Below are 19,883 nucleotides of genomic sequence, written 5' to 3'. Positions count from 1 at the left end.
AAGGAGAGAGTCTGTTATACACTTAAAGGGGATGCAGTGAATCCAACGGTTGACCAAATTTAGGAAAATCCCCACTAACAATTTAAAGAGACATAGAGCAGGGCCACAGTAACGACAAATTCCCATTAGAAAGGAGAGAGTCTCCCATAGTGTTGGCCTACGCAGTGAATGCAAGGACTACCAAAAATTTGGAGGCACTTCAATGCCTCTTGGAAGAGACGTGGAGGAGGGCCTCTTAAAAAAATGTTCCCATTAGAAAGGAGCGGGCCTGCTATATTTGTAAAGCCCATTGCACAAGTGTATGGGCTGACAAACATTTACTCCTGGGGGGTGTACATGAGCATACTGTATAAAAATTTTTTTTTACCGGCATCATAAACACCCTTTAAAAAAATTATGTGGTTGTTGCATCACAGACCACGGTCACCGTGGTGATATGGTGGTGGAGGATGATGAGAAGGAGGAGGACAAGAGCAAATAGCCAAAATCAAGAAGCGTATACCCATCCGTGGGTGTGAAAAGGTGCATGGGAATACACCTCCCAAGAAAAGACACAGGATTTGAGTTTATGCTACGCTGCTATCATTTGGTGGTGTTGAGAAGTCTGGCCCATTCCAGCCCTTGTTCATTTTTATAAGAGTCAGCCTGTCAGCATTTTCAGTTGACAGGTGGATGCGCTTATCAGTTATAATTCCACCAGCGGCACTAAAAACCGACTCTGATAAAATGTTGGCGGCAGGGCAGGCCAGGTTCTCCAAGGCATAGAGAGCCAGTTCATTCCACATATCCAGCTTGGATACCCAATAATTATAAGGCACAGAGGAATCACGGAGGATGTTGGTACAGTCAGCAAGGTATTCTCTTTGCATCTTCCCAAACTTTGCACTCCTTATGAGAGTACCCCGCGCCTCAGGGTCTGTGCGATGGGAGGGTCTGGGAAAACTCTCCCAGAACTTTGACAGTGTTCCCCTGCCTCTGCTGGATTAAAGTTGTGTCTCTCTCACTTGAACTCCTTGGATGTCCAATGAAGTGTGCCCTCTGCCGCCAGCGTTTTCAGATGGGAATTTTTTTAATAGTTCCGCAACAAGAGCCTTCTGGTACAGTCCCATTTTTGTAGACCTGTCCGCCTCAGGAATAAGAGATAGAAAGTTCTCCTTGTAGCATGGGTCTAGAAGTGTCACCAACCAGTAATGACTGTCATCCAAAATTTTGAGAACGCGAGGGTCATGGGAAAGGCAGCGTAACATATGCGTGCCAGGCTAGACTTCCGTGTCCTCACCAAGAGGATGACTGACCATGCTCTCCTCCTTCTCCTCTCTGTCCTCTGGACATCCACGTTGAACATAGTGCATGAACCTACCTCCTGTCCTTCCTCCTCTTTCTCTTCCTCATTTTCACCCAATCCATGTTGGGATGAGATGAGGCTTGACTGTGTGTACTCACCCTGTATGGTTCCTTGCTCCATCTCATTGTGCTCCGCCTGCAATGCATCCTCTTTGATTATGAGCAGACAGCGTTTCAGAAGACAGAGAAGCAGGATATTGATGCTAATTATCGCCGCTCACCATCTTGGTGGAGTGCTCAAAGTTTTGGAGGATAGTACATATGTCTGACATCCATGTCCACTCCTGAGGTCTTATCTGTGGAGTCTGAGCTGAATACCGACTGCCATGTTGATGCTGGTACTCAACAACTGCCCTCTTTCGCTCACAAATCCTTCCCAACATCTGCAGTGTAGAGTTCCAATGCGTGGGGACTAGTGTTGAGCGAGCATGCTCGACACTGCTCGGTACTTGCCCAAGAATCTCACTACTCGGGATGTTCGGCGAGCACCGAGCATTTTCGGGTTACTCGGGCGGGAGCTTGTGTCTCCACCCTGCACGTTTGGCACTCTTTACAGAGCCAATGAACATGCAGGGATTGCCAGCCAGTCACTGTAATGCCACAGCCATGTTGTTTGTGGGCATTACAGTGATTGGCTGGCCACACAGCGTCACCTCGAGTATTTAAAACCGGGCGCCGCCATCTTGGACACAGTCGCTTCGGATCAGACAGTGTAGGGTCAGTGCTGCTGAGCTAGGGAGAGATTTATACTGCGAAATAGTTAGTGTAGGGTCTCTAAAGCCTGCAAAATCAAACAAACAGTCCTTCTCAGGACTAATATCCATCCCAGATATCAGGCAGGCAGGCAGTAAAGGAGATGTAGTGGTTATACCAACAAACACTGCATTACAGTCCTGTGAGCTCCTGCTGGTCAAATTGCTAGACTTATCCCTAGGTCTCAGGGGCCAGGAAAAATCCTTTTTTTTTTCATCTAAATCCTGTCTTATTTTTTTTCCTCAGTCAGACTGTACAAATACCCGTTTTATTGACCTTTTGGTATCCCCCCCCCCAAAAAAAAATAAAAAAATTGAGTGTGTCTGTGAGTGTTCAGACACAAATATATCTGTTTAAAAGATTCTGGTGTAGGCCAGAGAAATAGAATTGTGGTTTTCCTCTTCCAAGGTTCAATTCTGAATTCTGGGTGTTATCAACCTGCTTGCCTTTTTTCCTTAAAAAAAACAGTTTGAGTGTGTCGCTGACTGTTCAGGCACAAATATATCTATTTTAACAAGTCTGGTATACACCAGGAAATTATAACTGTGGTTTTGCAGTTCCACGGTTCAAATCTCTGTATTATCCACTTTTTTGTATTTTTTCCATAAAAAAAAACATTTTCAGTGTCTCGCTAACTGTTCAGAAACCAATATATCTGTTTAAAAGAGTCTGGTGTAGGACAGAGAACTAGAACTGTGTTTTTCCTCTTCCACGGTTCAAATCTGTGTGTTATCAACCTGCTTGCCTTTTTTCCATAAAAATAAACAGTTTGAGTGTGTCGCTGACTGTTCAGACACAAATATATCTATTTTAACAAGTCTGGTATACACCAGGAAATTATAACTGGTTTTGCAGTTCCACGGTTCAAATCTCTGTATTATCCACTTTTTTGTCTTTTTTCCATAAAAAAAAACATTTTGAGTGTCTCGCTGACTGTTCAGACACCAATATATCTGTTTAAAAGAGTCTGGTGTAGGCCAGAGAAATAGAACTGTGTTTTTCCTCTTCCACATTTCAATTCTGGGTGTTATCAAACTGCTTACCTTTTTTCCATAAAAAAAACAGTTTAAACGTGTCGCTGACTGTTCAGACACAAATATATCTATTTTAACAAGTCTGGTATACACCAGGAAATTATAACTTGGTAGGAATGCCTGTGAAATCCTTAATAGAGGGCCCATTGGCTTGTATTGTCTCTTTTCCTATACTTTTGATAGATATTGGTGCAGTGGTTTATAGCTGCAGATTTCAGTAAGAAAGATTTCTTACTACCAATTAAAATATCTTGATTCTCTTATATCAAGAATATCTGCCTTTGGGAAAGATGGGTGACAATACAAGCCAATGGGCCCTCTATTAAGGATTTCACAGGCATTCCTACCAAGTTATAATTTCCTGGTGTATACCAGACTTGTACAGAGGACGTGGCCGTGGCCAAGGTGAAAATGTGCCACAACCAACAGCTACATCTTCTCGCTCCCAGTTCTTGACCGAATTACTAGGGAAGCAGACAACAACACCACTATTGCGAACTGATCAGTGTGAACAGGTTATTAATTGAATTAGCATTGAATAGCAGATAACACTTCCAGTCACCTGAGCACCACCACCTCCGGTCTGTCTTCCACACAGACAAGTGTTAGTAGCCGTGAGTCTTAACCGCATACTCCTCCTCACCATGATGCTCCTTCCTCCCACCATGCCAAGTGTCATCAGACAGCAACTGATCCCACACTTGGACACTCTGAAGAGCTGTTCACTGGTCCATTTCCATATTTCTGCCCCTTGCCTGCTCCGCTTGAAGTGGTGGAAGAGGAGATCGCATGTAGTGATGGCCAAATATTTGAACAGCCACGGCCACAGGAAGGCGAAGCTGGCAATTTGTCACAAGAGGTGGACGATGACGAGACACAATTGCCACGAAGTGAGGAGGAGGACCGTGGTGCAGAAGTGGAAGAGGAGGATGTGGTGGATGATCTAGTAACTGACCCAAAGTGGCAGGAGGACACGCAGAGTGAGACCAGCAGCACACAGGGGGAGGGAGGCAGAGTACCCCAACAGGCAGGAAGAAGCAGTGTGGTGGCTGCATACAGAAGGCGGGCAACCGTTCCCCGTAACACCAACACGAGGGACATTGCCAGTACAACCGGTAGGTCTTCCAGAGTCTGGAATTTTTTTAAAGACTCTGCTGATAACCCCAAAAAGGCCATTTGTACCACCAGCCAGGACAGCATCAGCAGGGGTGACAAAACTACCAGCCTGACCACCACCAGCATGATCAGGCACATGTCAGCAAAGCACCCGACTTTGTGGGGCGAACCCCAGAGTCCACGACCAGTGTCAGAGGGTGTCACCACTGCTTCTTCCGCTGTTGTGCATGTAAGAGAACCCCCTGTTGTGTGTGCTAGGCAATCCCCTGTCCATACTGCATGCAAAGATGCCCCCTCCTCTCAGTCTTCACTTGTTATGGCAGTTTCTCAAGAAACAGCATCAACGTCCACGTCCACATCCCACCGCAGCGTTCAATTGTCCATATCCCAGACCTTTGAACGAAAGAGCAAATTCGCAGCCAACGCTCCACAGGCCACAGTCCTAAATTTGCACATTTCACCACTGCTTGCGTTGGAAATGCTGCCTTTTAGGCTGGTGGAGACAGAATCCTTCCGCAACCTTATGGCGGTGGCCGTCCCTCGGTACTCGGTCCCTAGCTGACACTATTTTGCCCGGTGTGCAATCCCCGCACTACACAAGCACGAGTCCCAATAAATCTGCCGTGCCCTCAACAACGCAGTTACTGGGAGAGTCCACCTGACAACGGACACGTGGACAAGTGCTTGTGGCCCGGGACGGTACATCTCCCTGACGGCACACTGGGTAAACATAGTGGAAGCCAGGACTCAGTCGGACCTTGGGACGGAACACACCCTCCCCACACCGAGGATTGTGGGCCCTATGTCAAAGTTGCCCCCACAGTGTACAGCTCCTGAACATCATCCTCCTCCTCCTACTCATGTTCAGCTTCCATCTCAGATATCACCACATCAGTTACAAGCTGGAAGCACTGCAGTACTGCCTCAGCCAAGCGGCAACAGGCTGTGCTGAAACTCATAAGCTTAGGTGATAAACCTCACACTGCTTGTGAGTTGTGGACAGCTGTGAAAGAGCAGGCAGATCTGTGGCTGAGACGGCTGAACCTACATCCAAGCATGGTCGTGTGTGACAATGGCCGTAACCTGGTGGCGGCTCTGAGGCGAGGCGAGATCAGACACGTACCATGCCTGGCTCATGTGCTTAACCTCGTGGTTCAGTGGTTTCTTAAATCATACCCCGAGTTGCCAGATCTGGTCATCAAAGTACGCTGCCTGTCAGCTCATTTTCGGAAGTTGGCTACAGCTTCCGCTGCCCTTGCTGTGTTGCAGCAGCGTTTGCAGTTTCCGTCACACTGACTGGTGTGTGATGTCCCCACACGTTGGATCTCTACTCTCCCCATGTTGCAAAGGATTTGTGAGCAGAAGAGAGCAGTTGTGGAGTACCAGCTGCAACAAGGCCATCGATATTCAGGTCAGACTCTACACATAAGACCTCAGGAGTGGACCAGGATATCTGACATATGTACCATCCTGACAAACTTTGAGGAGTCCACCAAGATGGTGAGTGGCGATGACGCCATCATTAGCGTCAGCATCCCACTTGTCTGTCTTTTGCAATGCTCTCTGCAGAGATTTAAAGAGGAGGCATAGCAGCCAGAGTATGATGAGATGGATCAAGAAGCCATAGCGGGAGATTACACACAGCCCAGCCTCATTTCATACCAATGTGCATTTGGGGACAATGAGGGAGAGGAGGAGGAGGAGGAAGAATAGGAGCTGGTATCATGCAATGTAGAAGGTAGTACCTGTACAACTGTCATACCGTCGGCTCAGTGTGGGTGGCCTGAGGACAGGGGGGAGGAAGAGGAGGAGGAGAGCATGGTCAGTCGTCATCTTGGTGAGGACACGGATGTCTTGCCCGTTACCAGTCTGGCATGCATGGCTGACTTTATGTTACGCTGCCTTAACCGTGACCCTCGCGTTGTCAAAATGTTGGATGACAGTCAATACTGGTTGGTGACACTTTTAGACCCCCACTACAAGGAGAACTTTCACTCTCTTATTCCTGAGGTGGAGAGGTCTATAAAAATGGGGCAGTATCAGAAGGCCCTTGCTGCAGAACTGTTAAAAAAATTCCCATCTGAACACGCTAGCGGCAGAGGTCACAGTTCGTTGACCAACCAAGGAGTACAGGTGAGAGAGACGCACCTCCAATTCAGCAGAGGCAGGGGAACACTGTCAACATTCTGGGACAGCTTTCTGAGACCCGCCCCGCTTACAGGCCCTGAGGTGCGGGGTACTCTCACAAGGAGTGGAAAGTTTCAAAAGATGGTGAGGGAGGACCTTGCCGACTGTACCAGCATCCTCCGTGATTCCTCTGTGCCTTTTAATTATTGGGTATCCAAGCTGGACACTTGGAATGAACTCGCTCTGTACGCCTTGGAGGTCCTGGCCAGCCCCGCCGCTAGCGTGTTATCGGTGCGTGTTTTTAGTGCCGCTGGGGGAATTATAACTGATAAGCGCACTCGCCTGTCAACTGACAATGCTGTCAAGCTGACCCTTATCAAAATGAACAAGGGCTGGATTGGGCCAGACTTCTCATCACCACCAATTGACAGCAGAGTAACATAAAGTCAAATTCACTGTGTTGTTTCGGGAGGTGTATTCCCATGCACCACTTCACACCCACACATGGGTATATGCTTCCTTATTTTTGCTGTTTTTTGTTCTTCTCCTTATCTTCAGCCTCCACCACCACTATACCAGCAGGGTGACCGTGGTCCGTGTTGCCAGCATTGCAAGTTCCTCCATCCTAATTTTTGGCAGCTTTTGCTTGGAAGGCATAGGCAAAGACTATGGGAGACCCACTCCCCCATAATGGGAATAATGTTTTTAATATGCTGTACTGCATGGCTCTTGTACGGGGCATTGAAAGTTCCTCCGTCCTAATTTTTGGCAGCTTTTGTTTGTAAGGCATAGGCAAAGACTATGGGAGACTCACTCCCCAATAATGGAAATAATGTTTTTAATATGCTGTACTGCATGGCTCTTGTAGGGGGCATTAAAACCATCTTGTTAAGCTACTGTGACCTCCACATCTCTTCCAAGGGGCATTAAAACCATCTTGTTAAACCACTCTGACCTCCACCACTCTTCCACGGGGCATTAAAACCGTCTTATTAAGCTACTGTGACCTCCACATCTCTTCCAAGGGGCATTGAAACCGTCTTGTTAAACCACTCTGAACTCCACGTCTCTTCCAAGGGGCATTAAAACCATCTTGTTAAACCACTCTGACCTCCACCACTCTTCCAAGGGGCAATAAAAACGTTTTGTTAAGCTACTGTGACCTCCACATCTCTTCCAAGGGGCATTAAAACCGTCTTGTTAAACCTCTCTGACCTCCACGTCTCATCCAAGGGGCATTAAAATCGTCTTGTTAAGCTACTGTGAACTCCTCGTCTCTTCCACGGGGCATTAAAACCATCTTGTTTAACCACTTTGAATTCCACGTCTCTTCAAAGGGGCATTAAAACCATATTATTAAACCACTCTGACCTCCACCACTCTTCCAAAGGGCATTAAAACCGTCTTGTTAAGCTGATGTGACCTCCACGTCTCTTCCCTGGGGCACTGATATTGTCTTTTTATTCCACTGCGACCTCAACCCCTCTTCCACGGGGCATTGATATTGTCTATTTATTCCACTGCGACCTCCACCACTCTTCAAATGAGCATTGATATTGTCTTTTTTTTCCACTGCGACCTCCACCACTCTTCCAAAGGGCATTTATATTGTCTTTTTATTCCACTGTGACCTCCACCACTCTTCCAAGGGGCATTGAAATTGTCTTTTTATTCCACTGCAACCTCCATCATTCTTCCAAGGGGCATTGATATTGTCTTTTTATTCCACTGCGACCTCCACCACTCTTCCACGGGGCATTGATATTGTCTTTTTATTCCACTGCGACCTCCACCACTCTTCCAAGAGGCATTGATATTGTCTTTTTATTCCACTGTGACCTCCACCACTCTTCCAAGGGGCATTGATATTGTCTTTTTATTCCACAGCGACCTCCACTAGTCTTCCAAGGGGCATTAAAACCGTCTTGTTAAGCTACTGTGACCTCCACGTCTCTTCCACGGGGCATTAAAACCATCTTCTTAAACCACTTTAACTTCCAGGTCTCTTCCAAGGGGCATTAAAACCTTCTTGTTAAGCTACTGTGACCTCCATGTCTCTTCCAAGGGGCATTAAAATTGTCTTGTTAAACCACTCTGACCAACACGTCTCATCCAAGGAGCATTAAAACCGTCTTGTTAAGCTACTGTGAACTCCACTTCTCTTCCAATGGGCATTAAAACCCTCTTATTAAACCAGTCTGAACTCCACGTCTCTTCCAAGGGGCATTAAAACCATGTTGTTAAACCACTCTTACCTCCACCACTCTTCCAAGTGGCATTACAACCATCTTATTAAGTTACTGTGACCTCCACGTCTCTTCTAAGGGGTATTAAAACCGTCTTGTTAAACCACTCTGAACTCCACAGCTCTTCCAAGGGGCTTGAAATGTTGTTTTTAATTACCTCTAACCCCACGACTCTTCCAACGGGCATTGCATTTCCTCCTAATTTTAGTCAGCTTTTTCTTTTGAGTGCATAGGCGAACACTAAGGGAGACCCACTCCCCAATAATGGGTAGAAAGTTTTTAGTACGCTGTAATCCACGTCTGTTTCAAGGGGCACTGCAGTTCCTCTTAATTTTTGGAAAGCCTTCCATTCACTGCAGAGGCCAACAGTGTACAGGAGACCCAGTTGCTAAAAATGGAGAAAACGGTTTAGTTAAGGCCCTCTGACCTCCATGTCACTTCCAAGGGTCATTGGAGTGCTTCAAAATTTTTGGTAGGCATTGCACTCACTGTATGCCCTATAACTGTGTAGCCGAACCACTCCATTTGGTACAGAAACATATCCTACAAGACATGTGTGGTTGACTGGCCTGATATTGATGTGAATGGTCCCTGTTCCTCCTGCTCTTTCTCCTTTGCCACCACCTCATCCATCATTCATCACCTGAAGCTCTGTTTTAACAGGAGTCATAGAACTGGGATAGTAGCAGGAAAACATCCAACAATCCTCGGAGGAGGTAGGATATGCGCCAAAACGCTGACCACCTCAGGCCTAGCCGCTACTACATACATGCGCTTGCATTCCAAGGAACAGAAAGCTAAGGATATGGATGGCCTCATGATCATGAATAATTCACTCGTTGTGTAGGAGGCCGACCACTGCTGCTGTCTACCTTCTGAACTTTGTGTTGAAGCATGATTGACCCAGGACCCGCAATCCTCTATGTCTGGAGGACGTGTTGCATCCCAGTGTCCAACTGTGTCCCGGCTTCCACAATATTAACCCAGTGTGAAGGCGTCAGTGAGATGGACCATCCCTAGCCACATTCACTTGTCGACGTGTTTGTGATTAGGCAGTCCTTCCTACTAAATGCACTGGGGAGGGCACATGTAATGTTTTGGTATGCGCGCTTGTCTATAAGGCGCACCAGGACAAATAGGGGCGGCTGGGGACCGTTTATGGACACCCGGCCGCCCCCAGGCGGCTGGAGACCGTGTGTGGGCAACCGGCCGCGGGGCAGCTGGGGACCGAGTATGGACACCCGGCCGCCTCCTGGCGGCTGGGGACCGAGTGTGGACACCCAGCCGCCGGGCAGCTGGGGAATGAGTATGGATACCATGCCGCCGACGCAGCCATGAAATGGTGGCTGGCGTCTGCCTCCACAAGCCTAAAAGGCCTCATTTCAAGTGCAAGCAAGCTAGCAGTATGGTATTGCAGCCTGAGGGTGGGTGGGTGGCAGGCTTCACACTTACGCTTGCATTCCAAGAAAACAAAGCAGATGCTAACTTCTATCATCATCATCATGCTCCTCACCTTGGCACTCTCAACTCCCCTGATGGAGAAGCCAGGGCCCACCGGAGGAGGCTGGTTGTCTGGTGGCCTCGGCCAATGCTGCCCTAAAGCAGACCAGGCTAAGAAAAGTGTGAGGAAGGTTACCGGAACAAATAGGGGCAGCTGGGAACCGAGTATGGACACCCGGCCACCCCCTGGTGGCTGGGAACCGAGTGTGGACACCCGGCCGCCGGGCGGCTGAGGACTAAGTATGGATACCTTGCCATCGACGCAGCCATGACATGGTGGCCGGCGTCTGTGACACGCCCAGGGGATGGGGACGACTCGGTACCCGGGCCTTTGCTGGGTTTTGGGGATGTCACGGTGGTCGGCTCCTGGGCCCTTACCCTGGGGTCACTCTTGAAAAAGTGGATTGGACCTTGGATAGAAAATAAAATAATGTAAATAGTTCGTGACGCCACCTGTGGTACCTCGTAATGATTACCAGCGCTGCTTCAGACCTCCGGGGGTGTTGGGATGGCAGCTGAGGTGTTTCTGCTCCCCACAGGTGGAGCGGGCCCCCGGGGCAGAGATGGTGTGAAGGGATGCAGGAGAGATGGGACCCAGCCGGGTCAGAGGAAGAACAGACACACACACCGGGGCTAGTTTCAGTACTTTTACTGCAGATAGTAGTCAGGTACGGTCCGGGGTACTTGTAGTTGGTTTGCACTTCTGGTCTTGCTCCCCAGTGAGTGGGTGTAAGGCCTCCTTTCTGTATCTTCTTGTCTCTCTCCCTGGAGCTTCTGACCTGCCTGGAACAGGGTTTGGCTCCCTTGATGTTTCTCTCACCTGTCTTGCTTGGCGGCAAGGGCTTTCCCACTGGTTACCACGATCCCTGGACGCTGGGGCCTTTGTGGTACCTAGTCCTCTGAATGTGCGGTATTCAAGGGTGGACTGAGGGATATGAAATCCTCCTCAGTATGCTGGATTCATCATCATCATGCTCCTCACCTTGGCACTCTCAACTCCCCTGATGGAGAAGCCAGGGCCCACCAGAGGAGTCTGGTTGTCTGGTGGGCTCAGCCAATGCTGCCCTAAAGCAGGCCAAGCTAAGAATAGTGTGGGGAAGGTTACTGGGACAAATAGGGGCGGCTGGGGACCGAGTATGGACACCCGGCCGCCCCCTGGTGGCTGGGGACAAAGCATGGATACCCGGCCGCCGGGCTGCTGGGGACTGAGTATGGATACCAGGCCGCCGATGCATCCATGACGTGGTGGCCAGATTCCGCCTCCACATGCTTAAAAGGCCCAATTTCAAATGCAAGCAAGCAAGTAGTATGGTATTGCAGCCTGGGGGTGGGTGGGTGGCAGACTGCATACTTTCTCTTGCATTGCAAGGAATGGGGGAGGTACAATTTAACACTGCCCTGGGACAAGGACTTGCACGGGTATAGTTGCAAGTCTGCATCTTCTCATGCGGAAAGAATCACTTCTGATGGGCACACTTTTAGGCAGTGACCTGGGTGTCAGAGATGCTTCCAGGGGTCTTCCCCATGCTGTTCCCATGTCTTTTCAGCACTGTAGGCATGTGTCACACAGCACATGGCCAGATAATGTTGTAAAATGTTAAAATGACATTTCCCGGTGAATGCATTTGTCACGGTTGAAAGCAATACAAAAGTGCAAAAACGCATAAAAAATGCTACTTGTGAGCATAGCCCAAGGTGTGGAGGAGTATTTTTGTTTTTGGTTATTTATTTTACCTTATGCACAAGTCTTTTCCCTGGAAAGGATGTTCCTTAACATATTTCACAGGAAAGCAGTTTCAGTTTAGTTTTTGAACGTTTTATTGTGAGCCCGTAAAAGTGGCTTAATACCTCTGACCACGTTGTTGACAGCAGTGAGCTGGGGGTAAGAAATTCTTCCTGGGGCGATCCCCATGCTGTCCCCATGTCATTTGAGCACTGTCACTATCGTCTTGGGCACTTTTTAGGCTTTCTACAGACTGACGGGGCTGCCGCCGCCACCGTGGGGACATCACACAACTGTCTGTAAGCCAGAAGCTGCAAACACTGCTGAAACACGGCAAGGGCGGCAGAAGCTGTACCTGACTTTCTAAAATGGACACACAGGTGGCCTACTTTAACAAGCAGATCCGGCAGCTCCGGATAGGATTTGAGAAATCGCTAAGCCACAAGATTAAGCACATGGACCAGGCATGGTACATGTGTGAGCTCGCCTCACCTCAAAGCCGCCACCAGGTTCAGGCCATTGTCACACATGACCATGCCTGGCTGTAGGTTCAGCGGTGTGAGCCATAGATCTGCCTGCTCTTTCAGAGCTGTCCACAACTCTTCAGCATTGTGCGGTTTGTCACCTTAGCATATTAGCTTCAGCACAGCCTGTTGCCGCTTGGCCGAGGCAGTGCTGCAGTGCTTCCAGCTTGCGGCTGATGTGGTCATATCCGAGATAGAGGCTGAAGAGGAAGAGGAGGCTGAGGAGGATGAGGTGTAGGAGCTGTAGACCGTGGGGGAAACCCTGATTAACCTAGAACCCGCAATCCTTGGCATCGGGAGGACGTGTTCCGTCCCAAGGTCCAACTGGGTCCCGGCTTCCACTATCTTAACCCAGTGTGCGGTCAGCGAGATGTACCGTTCCTGCCCACGATCACCTGTCCACGTGTCCGTGGTTAGGTGGACTTTCCAGGTAACTGCTTTTTGAGGGCAAGGCTAATGTTTTGGGACACGTGCTTGTGTAATAAGCGGACGGCACACCAGGAGAAATAGTGGCGGCTGGGGACCGAGTACCGAGGGACGGCCGCCGCCATCAGGTTGCGGAATGCTACTGACGCGCCCCTGGGCCTGCTGTGTCGCACAGCGTCTCGCGTACGGGGGCTTACCCGGAACCGGATCAGATGAGGGTTGTAGTCTCCGAGTGGCGGGGACCCGGTCCGTGCCCAGGGAGTCAAACTCAGTGTGTGGCAGTCTTGGTAGGTGTTATTTGAGTGTCGACTACGCCACCCGTTGATTTGCAGCTATGGAGCTGCCGCTGCAGGGCAGACCGCTGAGGCCGGTGTAGAATTGTGCAGCGTGATAGTATAACCCCCAACGGGAGGGGTATGGCCTCAGGGCAGCCGACGTGGAAGATGGGGGTAGCAGGAACCACTCAGAGATGGTGCGGTGTATTTCAGGGTCTTTACTGGTAACAACGATAGACCCTCCCGGAGTACTTGCTAGCGAACGGGGCCTGGTCAGTCCTTGAGCAGATGGGATCTCCCCTGGCCAGGCGGAGTTGTAGGCCTCCCAAACTGACTGTACTCTTCTGGCTACCTTACTAGAAGCGGATATAAGTAGCCCACGTCCCTGAGTGTGCCGTGTGGTGCTCACCCGTATGGCCGGTGACTCGGGGCCTTCTAATGGCTTCCGCTCCACGATGGCGGTGCTGGTCCCACGCGTGTGACCTTGCCTTCGGGTTTCTGGGCCTGAGGACCTGAAATCCCCTGCCGGTCGGCTTCTGCTGCTGGGTAAGAGTTAGTCCCCACAGCCTCGGACGCCGGGTCCGGTAAGAAAGCTTCTCAGTCAGGGCGAGCTCTGCAGCTGCCAGCCCCTGACTCGTAGTAGTATTGCTCCCACTGAGCTTCTGCTGTTTCTTCCTGTGACTGTTTCTCGTCTCTACTCTCCTTGACTCCTAACCCTGCCTCAGCCCCGGGTTTATATAGGGGAAGTTCTTCCCCTCCCAAGACTGGGCAGGAGGAGTGGCATGCACAGGATCCCTGACCAAAGGACCTCCCACCTGCTCTCAGACATAACATTACATTACTGTGGGAACCAGACCCCTGGGGTGCCACATTCCCCCCTAGTGAAATTTAGTACTCCGGGACTAAACATATTTTAGAAAAACATAACAAGATATAACAACAATAATAGTACAATAAGAAGAAACACATAAAGGTGGTCACGGCATGTCCGTAACCGGGTGCAGTCTTTGAAGAAAAGCAAGGTGTCCATTTCACCAAAACAGGGAGACGCAACCAGGTAGGGGTTTGTCCTGCCCCGAGTCCTTAACAGTCTTTAGTCCGTCCTGGGTTACGCTCCAACTATGTACAAAGGATTCCCGGTAAATCCACCAAGGACTCCTACAAATAACTAGAAACACAAAATTATACACAAGCAACAATACACAGGTAAACATAAATAAAACAATTTATACACTTTAAATCCTCCAACGTGCGGGTAACTGGCCTCTAGTGGCCCTAGTGGACCTACGGAGCTGACTGTCTAGCCCTGAACTACAGGGTGTAGGAGCTGTCAAGGGTAAACTGGGCAGCTGTCTACCGGCTCTTTGGCTCACTAGGGATATGGCAGGCTCACTGCAAGCAGAGGGTTGATCCTCCTGGTCTGCGGGTGTGGGGTCTTCTGCCTCCTGGACCGGCTGTTCTTCCAGCTCTACCTGTTGCTCCGTAGGTGCTTGGGATGCTGGTTGGAGGAAGGTGAGTACGGGTACCACAACTGCACCATTGACTTGAGTCCAAGACCGAGGGAAGTCCCCGAGCACAGTTCTAACCATATCTTCCCTTTCCTCTACGGGTCGATGGTCTTCTTGTTCCTCTTCAGGGTTCCTCAGTTGTTCGGGACACTTCTTCAGGTGGTCCCGGGATACAATGGCTGTGGTTTCCCCTCCGTCTTTACTGATGGTACAAACCTTCGGGTTCTCGTGGCTTGAGGGCAGTACGGTGTACGGGTCCTTCTCCCACTGGTCGTCCAACTTGTGGAGCCGTCTCTTCCTCCGGGTGAGATGGAGGCAAGGGTTCCACAGATTGTATAGAATTTTGGTTAACGGTATATAATTTGGCTAGCGTGGCATACCAGGGCAGGTACACTTCCCTCTCCCCGATATTTATTATGCGAACGGGCACCCTCCCATGGCGTACATCAAGCACCCCCCGTGCTGTCAAAATGGTGGGCCTACTGTCCGAGTAAACTGGTTCTACCATTGCCTGGTAATCCCTACCTCTCAGACCAATAGCTGCCCGGCACCAAATCATCATTTCACTTTTTGGGGGCATGGCAATAGGAAAAGGGTCACACATTCTTACGCTACCAATCTCACCACCGGAGAGTTCCACCTGTTGCCGTCGCATCAGTGCCCGGATCTCTTTCTGGAGCACCCGCTGCTCGCCGGAGCTGGCGTTCTTGGCAACCTGCTGTAAAAGGAAAATCACCTCTGCAAGACAATTTTCAATTACATTAGTTCCTAGAGTTATTTTTGGGTGACTCTCATGTTTGTCAATATCTACAATGATCAGTCCCTGTGCTGCCAGTTCGACTCTACCGATTTTAATGGTCACCTCTTTAAATCCGATCTGTGGCACAGGCTGGCCATTGCTGGCGATGATACTCAAGTCGTCGTCAGGGTAGCGGGTAATATCAGAGTCATTCCAGTACTGCTTAAAGAGCACGTACGGGATGGTGGTGACCTGTGACCCGGTGTCCAGTAGGGCACTCATGGGAATGCCATCCAGTACCACAGGCAAGACTGGACGTCCTCCCACATATCTGTCGCTCCAGTTCGATGGGCCTGGTGATCTTTTTCCTGGGGGTTGGCCCTCTACCCCAGGTTGTGCCCGTTTAAAGAACAGTACCTTGCCATATGTCCGGGTTGATTGCAGCGGCGGCAGATGGGTCGTCCATCTTCGCTGTATCGGTCACTGGGTCTTCCTCTGGCCGGTGGGGTCCTCCTTGGTTGACGCCACGGGATGTCCTCCGGTCCGGATGCCAGCTGGATCTTCCCTGGGGTGGAAACCTGTAAAGACTGCACAGTTCGGGTTAGCGCAGCAACGCTCTTAGCTAGCTCTTGGACCTGATGGTGTAGGTCTGGAGCCGGGTCATTGTCCAAAGCCTGCGCATCAGCTCCCACAGGCCCTGCCGACAAGGGCGCCGCCTCCTGGTGGTAAGTGATAGCTGGGCGCCTGTGGGTCACAACGCCACCCGGTGCCGGTTCTCGGAGCACCCGGATGGCTCTGTCCTTGAACTGTGCAAAGCCCAGATGGGGATCCTGTAAGGCCATCGCCCGCAACTGGGTTCGGTGGGCATTACAATATAGTCCCTCTATAAATTGTTCGGTCAACAGCCTGTCCTCGTTTCCCACTCCATCAGGGTCGGTCTGCTTAATGGCCCTCAGGGCCTCTTGTAGGTTTAGTGCATAGTCCCTTATACTCTCATGCGCTCGCTGCTTGCACCCGTAGAATCTAAGCTTAATCTCGGCTGAGGTGCGGGTATCAAAGGTATCCTTCAGCCGGGTTAGTATCCCTGCGACAGTCTTCCTCCCAGGTGGCCAGGATTTTACTTCCCTTTTGGCTGCCCCGGTTAGTTGGGCCACCAGGATGCTCACTTTTTGCTCTTCTGTGAGGGGATACACCTGGAAGAGGCTATCCAGCTTTTCTCTAAAGTCATGCAGGGTATGTGACTCCCCTGAGTACTGGGGTAGCCAAGCTGCTCCCGGGATATAGGGCATGGTGAAGGGCATAACTGCAGCAGCGGTGGCGCTGGCGGGGGTTGAGGCAGTGAAGCTCTCCTCCGCATCCGACATCTTCCTCCCCCCTAGTGGACCGTGGCCTACCTTGCGATGATCCTGTTCCGTAGGCCGCGGCTCCGCAGTAGATCGTCAGGGTTGAGGACCTTCCGTCGCGCTCCGGTGACGTCGGCGTCTGCTGGGCTCCTTCCAGGACCTTACGCAACGTCCGGACGTAAGGCGGGGCTTCAGTTCTCTCGCGCTTTCGGAGTTCACGCCCCTCTTCTTCCCGCGCGGCGTCCTCAAGATGGCGTCCAATGGCGGGAAAACTCCACGGATGGCGGGAAGAAGGCCGAAGATGGCGCCGGATGGCGGGAAAACTTCGCGGATGGCGGGAAGAAGGCAGAAGATGGCGCCGGATGGCGGGAAACCTCACCACTGGTAAGTTTGAACAGTCTTTGCTTTTCAGGCACGCAGTACCCGGTGGTTGCGGGCACGAAATCCTGCCGACTACGCCAAAAGTTGACGCGCCCCTGGGCCTGCTGTGTCGCGCAGCGTCTCGCGTACGGGGGCTTACCCGGAACCGGATCAGATGAGGGTTGTAGTCTCCGAGTGGCGGGGACCCGGTCCGTGCCCAGGGAGTCAAACTCAGTGTGTGGCAGTCTTGGTAGGTGTTATTTGAGTGTCGACTACGCCACCCGTTGATTTGCAGCTATGGAGCTGCCGCTGCAGGGCAGACCGCTGAGGTCGGTGTAGAATTGTGCAGCGTGATAGTATAACCCCCAACGGGAGGGGTATGGCCTCAGGGCAGCCGACGTGGAAGATGGGGGTAGCAGGAACCACTCAGAGACGGTGCGGTGTAATTCAGGGTCTTTACTGGTAACAACGATAGACCCTCCCGGAGTACTTGCTAGCGAACAGGGCCTGGTCAGTCCTTGAGCAGATGGGATCTCCCCTGGCCAGGCGGAGTTGTAGGCCTCCCAAACTGACTGTACTCTTCTGGCTACCTTGCTAGAAGCGGATATAAGTAGCCCACGTCCCTGAGTGTGCCGTGTGGTGCTCACCCGTATGGCCGGTGACTCGGGGCCTTCTAATGGCTTCCGCTCCACGATGGCGGTGCTGGTCCCACGCGTGTGACCTTGCCTTCGGGTTTCTGGGCCTGAGGACCTGCAATCCCCTGCCGGTCGGCTTCTGCTGCTGGGTAAGAGTTAGTCCCCACAGCCTCGGACGCCGGGTCCGGTAAGAAAGCTTCTCAGTCAGGGCGAGCTCTGCAGCTGCCAGCCCCTGACTCGTAGTAGTATTGCTCCCACTGAGCTTCTGCTGTTTCTTCCTGTGACTGTTTCTCGTCTCTACTCTCCTTGACTCCTAACCCTGCCTCAGCCCCGGGTTTATATAGGGGAAGTTCTTCCCCTCCCAAGACTGGGCAGGAGTTGTGGCATGCACAGGATCCCTGACCAAAGGACCTCCCACCTGCTCTCAGACATAACATTACATTACTGTGGGAACCAGACCCCTACTACCGTCTCTACAAGCCTAAAAGGCAACATTTCGAACGCAAGCAGTTGTGAAATGTGAGGATTTAGTAGTGTGGCCTGTGGGTCGTTGGCTGCATATTTAAGCTTGCGTTCCAAGGAGTGGGGTATGGACAACTGAACGCTGCGCTGGGACAAGGACATGGACGTGCTTCCTGATGCTGCTACTTGAGAGTGCGCAGCGAAAGGTGCAGGGCAAGAGGCATCTTCGTATGCACAATGGACAGGGGATTGGCTTTAATGCACAACAGCGGAAGAAGCAATGTTGCACCCTGCAGACACTGTTCCTGGACCATGGGGTTTGGCCCAAAAAGTCGGTGTTAAGAGGGCGGTTACAGACGACTTTAATATAAAGGAACGCAACCGACCCCGGGGTCTGAGATGTAGCCTGGTGGACTGCTGCCGAACACTTCCCGGGTGGAAAGGGAAGCAACCAACTTAAATGTAAAACCCTTCTGTGTTTCTGCACACTGGAACGGGTATAGCAACTCGCACTATCTCCGTTAGCTGCACGAGAGATAGGAAGAGAAAAACTCTCTGTAGTCCTGTTACAGCACAGGGACTACAGTGGCGGCGCTAGGATGCGTGTGTGACTATGCCAACGGGTACACGTGCCCCCAGCCGGCGTGCTACCGGACTGAAGGGTTCAACTCCACGTGACGAACAGGCGTTAGCCGTGCACAGGACGCCTGCAGGCTGCTCGGGGTGATAGGCGACCCCTTTGGCTGAGCCAGGCTGCTAGATGAAGCTACCTGCCTCTATGGAGCTAACCTGCCTCTAATGAGCTCACCTGCCTAAGCGACCTGTGCTAATTAGCCGAGCGAACCCTGGCATCGGCAGGTCACGGAGTGAACAGCTAGGGAGCACGTGAAACAGAGTTGTCCACACGGCATCACTTGCTCAAATGATCCGAGCGCGTCACCATGTTTGTGGGCAGGCCTTTTAAAGACTAAGCCCTGCCCACCGACGCGCCATTGGTGACGTTACCCGTGGACCAATCAGGCAGTGCCAGGTCACCGGGTCAGGTGGTTGCCAAACCACCAATCATGTTCCGCCAGGTCACGGACATGCTCAGTGAGGCAAATCCTGGACTTAGATTCTACAAGCCCTGTCTCCCTCTGCAACCCAGGCTTAACATTGCTAGGCGCAACTACCTGGGATATAAACAGTGCTCGCGGACCAGCTAGGCGTTGAGGTTGACGGTGATGCTGAGCAGCATCAGCCCCGGCTGGACTGAAATGGGAGACCACAGAAGGTCCTGGACCCATTTCGAATCCAGCACCAGACCGACGACTAACATTATCCTCCTCCACTTCACGCTCATTTTCCTCCATGAGCCGGGGGGCAAGGATGTGGTCCAACGGGTCACAGAGAGGATTCACGAAACAGTGACCCCTCCGGTGTACAGGGTACCCTCTTTTAGGACAGGAAGCAGGATGGCAAGAAGTGACAACTGGTTCTCTAGGTGTGGGATCTTTCACGGGTGACAGGGAGAAAGGACCCGCCGGTCTCTGGCGAAAAGATTTATCTCTCGCACAGACGGGACAAGGAAGAACAAAATCCTCGATGTCCTGGCGCCACCGGGGCCACCAATAGTACCGTAGGGTACTTAGTGGTACATCTGACCCCCAGGTGAGCTCCAGTCTTACGGGCATGAGCCCAGGAGAGTACCATACTCCGTAGATTAGGGGAAACAAACGTCCTTCCCGGCGGAACCGCGTTGGAGGACACTGCAGCCACCTTCTCTTCC

This window comes from Phyllobates terribilis, unplaced genomic scaffold, assembly GCF_046119375.1.
Source record: "Phyllobates terribilis strain yellow unplaced genomic scaffold, ASM4611937v1 Scaffold_11__3_contigs__length_659146591, whole genome shotgun sequence".
NCBI lineage: Eukaryota > Metazoa > Chordata > Amphibia > Anura > Dendrobatidae > Phyllobates > Phyllobates terribilis.
Note: the sequence above shows the minus strand (reverse complement) of the source record.